General features: G+C 37.3%; 1 long non-coding RNA gene across 1 annotated transcript; it reads left to right on the top strand.

Annotated features, from left to right (window-relative positions):
* The first annotated feature begins 384 nt into the window (after nucleotides 1–384).
* On the top strand, nucleotides 385–2,996 carry LOC139745578 (uncharacterized). Its single transcript, XR_011711899.1, has 3 exons — nucleotides 385–507; nucleotides 1,840–1,931; nucleotides 2,570–2,996. It is a non-coding gene; the product is annotated as an uncharacterized lncRNA (long non-coding RNA).
* The last annotated feature ends 2,256 nt before the right edge of the window (nucleotides 2,997–5,252 follow it).

Below are 5,252 nucleotides of genomic sequence, written 5' to 3'. Positions count from 1 at the left end.
TAATTACATAAGAGGCTACATCAAGAGACTGAATGCTTGGTTGGTTTTATTTTGTTTCAAGAAATGATTTTCAAGATACTTCATGGAGCAGTTTTGGAGCTGTCCTTCCCTCTGACAATGAATGTCTTGACAGGTTAGTACTTGTATTTAAGAAAAATGTGTACTGTGTACTTGCCGTATCGACAGAAGTGAAAACCATGTTATGGTCAGTCTTGAGTTGTGTAAGTAGAGCTGTTGCTTATGTCAAATATGTATGTTAAATGATTTTGCTCTTCAAGTTTATAATGTAAACTGGAGGAACCTACTATCCTCATGCCATTTGTATTATTCATAAAACCATTAAATTTTACTTATTTGCCCAGGAATTCAACACACACATCACTTCAAGGGGGAAGAGATACTTCAAAAGCAGAGGGAAGGAGTTCTGACTGTTCCGAGGAGACATCTGCACATCCAGATCATTGCAGCATATTTGTTGTTGAAAATGGAAGCAGAAAACTGTACAGCGTAAGTTCAATTATTTAAAATATTACTATTATTCATATATTATTATTATAATTTGAAAATTGGTCTGGAATACCAGTTTCCCATTGTCATGTCTTGTACTGCAATGTACATTTCCATCCAATATATAACCATGTAATTTGCCTGTTCATTTGTTGTTGTTTTTTTTGTCTTCTCAAGTATAGAGAAAAGCAGACTAAAATTTGCCCCCCCCCCCCTCCAAAAAAAAAAAAAAAAAAGGGAAAGAAAGTAGAAGGGACCGGTAAGTATAACATTGTTAAAGGGAAGGTAAACCCAAAGAGCAATGTGGATTGAGTGAAAGCAGCAACATTAGTAGAACACATCAGTAAAAGTTTGAGGAAAATCGGGACAATCGATGCAAAAGTTATGAATTTTTAAAGTTTTGGTGTTGGAACCGCTGGATGAGGAGACTACTAGAGGATATGACGCATGAGTGGACATCAATACAAAGAAAATATAAAGGAAATTCAACAAAAATTCACTTTTCTAGAATTATGAAAGAGCAATGAACCAACCGCTTTCAGAAAGCAGGGGGAATAATTGCTACCCTTACCATATGTCAATATCAAGTTGATGGAATTTGTAATTTTCATGAAAAATGGATTTTTGTAGTATTTTCTTTATATTTTCTTGGTATTGTTGTCCACTCATACGTCATAACCTCTAGTAGTCTCCTCATCCAGCGGTTCCAACACCAAAACTTTAAAAATTCATAACTTTTGCATCGATTGTCCGATTTTCTTCAAACTTTCACTGATGTGTTCTACTAATGTTGCTGCTTTCACTCAATCCACATTTGCTCTTGGGGTTTATCTTCCCTTTAATGAAGCGATGGTTATAGATTTAAAAATAAAGATTGGTATACTTGTATGAAACATGTAAACAGAGTGTACGTACAAGACTCCACGCTGACTTATTTTCGTGGAAGCCCCATCGGGCCACATGTATATTGATTTGATAATAGTCCTAATACTTGTGATTTAATCATCACAATGATTAATAAAAAAGTGTTGAGTTGATGTGCCATGAAGTTCAGTGAATAATCACATCTTGTATACATTTTTCTACTAACTGTGCACATTCACACTTAACCTATCTGCATGAAATTTTCATATGTATTAACTGATATCTGGCTCAAGTAGCAATAAATGTACTGGAAACAGTGGTACTGAATAGCAATAGAAATTAATGCCAAGAAAAAAAAACCCCATAAAAATAGTTCAGCCCCTTAAAAGATTAAAATTAGGGCCAAATATTTGATGTTTACGTCGTAGAATATGATTAACATTTTTCTTGCTTTCTTTTTAAATTCAGATACCAAGTAGTGAGCAAAGGATGTTGTAGCCAAGGCAGTTGCGATGCAGTACCCCACTTTGTGAGACACCACACAAGGTGCAAAAGGACATGTAAGTTTATACTCGTAAGTTTATGTGATCTACAACTTTTTTTAGCCCTCTTTAGCAGAAAGATTAAGTGACATACATGGTATCTTATTCATCTAGCTTGCAAAAAAAATCAACATTTTCAACTTTTCTCAAGAGCTAGTGGACAGAACTAAGTAACCAAACGAGGAGTTGATCATCCTTGTTTAGTTAGGGGGCAAGGACCCAAAGTTTTTCAGATTATGGGCATGACCCCCCCCCCCCCCCCCCCCCCAAAAAAAAAAAAAATGGCCTTTACAGGGAAATTGCATCTATTTCTTAATTAACTCACTGTGCAAATATACAGGCAATGTGGGGATTGTGATGTACCTTCTCATACACCTTGTAGATGTCTAATAAAGTTGTGTGCAGATTGGCCTGATTCCATGACTTAGGTTCGATGAACGTTAACTTCAACATAACATAATGTAACTTAAGTTCCAACATGCCAGTTGCGCCGTTCATTTATAATAAACCTATTCTCGTTTTCTTCCATAAGAATGCCACTACATGTATTTCTACTGCTATCAGATCTTCATCAGTTATAGTCAACTCTGTGCCAAAGTCAAATTTGTTGAGACTCAAGAAAAAGCTTTGACTTACAATGTATTCTTATATTTCAGGAGTATACCTGTATGGCAAGGATCATGGATTCATTGAGTATCGTTTGAAGACCTTGAGGAGCTATGACACCACACATCACCTCAGGCAGAGAGAGAGAGAGAGAGAGAGTAGTTGCAGCTCCCACCAAGCCCCTGACCGAGCACCATTCCAACGTTAGATTAGAAGCCCAATGAGAAGAGACAGCTACCATCGGTGTATAGGTCTAAATACCCTTGCTTTTTCCTCTTTTGAGATACAGCATATGCTCCTCTGACGTTGGAACTTACATTCTTGTTGAAGAGTCAGCCTCATCAGGCTCAGCGGTAGTTTAGCATGAAGCTGTTACCAGGATGTACTGCAGCACTTCAACATTTAAAGTAGAACAGGGCTCGCCGATGAAAAGAGTTTGTTGCATAGAATGTGTGATCGTTAATGCTTTAAATTGTTGATTGTTGTATATACTAGTAACTGAAAATAGTTTTGACTAATATAGTCAAAAAAATCCCCTCTTCATGGCCACAAGTTAATCAATACATTCATCTGTGAGGTGTTCCAAGCATATCAAAGAATGTTTGGCCACACACAGCTTGGCATTCCGCATGATACGAATCTGGCTGCGCTCATGATTAAAGGGCAAGTTCACCTTCATAGACATGTGGGTTGAGTGAATGCAGCAATATTAGTATAACACATCAGTGAGAGTTTGAGCAAAATCGGACAATCCGTTCAAAAGTTATGAATTTTTGAAGTTTCTGCTCAGTCACGGCTGGATGAAAAGACTACTATAGCTTGTGATGTCAGATGAGTACAACGATATAAAGAAAGAATAAAGAAAATTCAACATATTTCCATTTTTCTCGCTAACAAAAGAACACTCGACTTCTCTCTTTCAGAAGGCAGGTGGAATAATATTACCCTTAACATACGTCAGTAGCAAGTCGAAGAAATGTGCACTTTATTCAAAAAGTAAAGTTTTATGAAATTCTCTTTTTATTTTCCTTATATAGTTGTACGCATGTGACATCATACACTGTAGTAGTCTTCTCTTCCAGCAGTGACTGCGCAGATACTTAAAATATTCGTAACTTTTGAACAGAATGTCCAATTTTCCTCAAACTTTCACTGATGTGTTCTACTAATATTGCTGCATTCTCTCAATCCTTATGTATATGAAGGTGAACTTGTCCTTTAAGCACCCCCTTCTCTCCAGGCAATTCTGACTTGCTTTAATAAAACCTTTTCATGGTCTAATATTCAAGAGAGAAAACTGTTGACAGACACTCGTATGTATTTTTTTTTCTTTCCCTCATTTTTTTTTTTTTTTTGGGGGGGGGGGGGAATGCTACAAATAGCAGCTAAATAGTAGAATCTTCCAATGGTCATCCATTCTCTTGGGATGAAGATCATGTCTCCATGTTGTGATTAAGTTACCACATACCTTTGTCGCCCCTTTGATTAGCATTGATGCAGTACAATATGCATGTGCTCAAATTTATTGCATCCATCTTCTTTGGAGTAGGGGGAAAAATCTTTAAAAAAAAAAATAAAACAAAATTGATGGGAATCATTGATCCCTAGGGTTACGGGACCCAGAGTTATTTTGTACATTTTCACCTTTATGTAATTGATGTACTGTACTTTGAAAAACTTGTGGGTAGAAGCTCAATTGGTTCAACTTCTTTTTCCACGAAACATCTGCAGCCCATCATTGATAAATCCACGGCATTAGAGTAGATGGAGTTAAATAGATTAGTTCACTAATGTGCCAAGTCAAACTTATGGATAATTCTTCCCTTGATCTCGTAACAAATTATTAAGATCACCTGCAACTGACAATCATATTTTGATATAGAGTGTTAGCAGTGATGTCACAATTGCCCACCATAAGGCTGCGTTCACATAGAAGTATACTATTTGGGTATTTGGGGCTCGTTTTCGAGGGCACGCGAATAGCTTGAATCGAACGATAGGATTTCCTAACACCGGTTCGCATAAGAGGGCACTATTTTAATGTACCGAATAGCTTAGAATAGTATAGCAAAGTGGGAATCAAGCTTGTTCGATTTTCTTGCAGCGTATACCGTCTCTCGTTTATGAAATAATGACAATTTTGGTCTGGATTTGCCCTTTAGCAAAAATAAGCATGTAGACTGACATTCTGATGCAGTTTAGAAATTGTTAATAAGATTTGCTGGGATGTAGGAGGAAGAAATCCTCACTGCATGGGATGGCGAGTTGACGGTGCGGGTGATGGTGTACTGGGTGCCCGAATAGCGAATAGCGAATAGCGAATACCGTATACTTCTATGTGAACGCAGCCTAATGAAGTCAATTGCCTAAACCGACTAGAAATCAAGACTGCATACAAAAGCTGCAGCAATGCTTACTTCAGGGAAACCTAGGGCAAAAGAAAACCTTTGTTAGAGAGGCATGCATGAATGAATATTGATCGTCTTTGCTATGGAAGCCACCATCATGGTGGCCAACATGACGTCATATGAAATCACTCTATAAGAAATTCAGTTTGCATGCATTAGTTGTTGCTACATCTGGCAAAACTCGGAAGGATTACAAGTGTTCAATATTGTACAATGATGCCTTATTTAGGTGAAGAAGATCAATGATATGATACATGTTGTGTCAACTGTTTTGATTGCAATTCTTTTTCCATAAATAGTAGGCCCGGTTGGGGGGGGGGGGGGG

This window comes from Diadema antillarum, unplaced genomic scaffold (assembly GCF_040938485.1).
Source record: "Diadema antillarum isolate AM-2024a unplaced genomic scaffold, OU_Dant_1.0 seq00001278_RagTag, whole genome shotgun sequence".
In the NCBI taxonomy this organism is placed as follows: domain Eukaryota; kingdom Metazoa; phylum Echinodermata; class Echinoidea; order Diadematoida; family Diadematidae; genus Diadema; species Diadema antillarum.
This window is presented reverse-complemented; position numbering and strand designations above follow the sequence as displayed.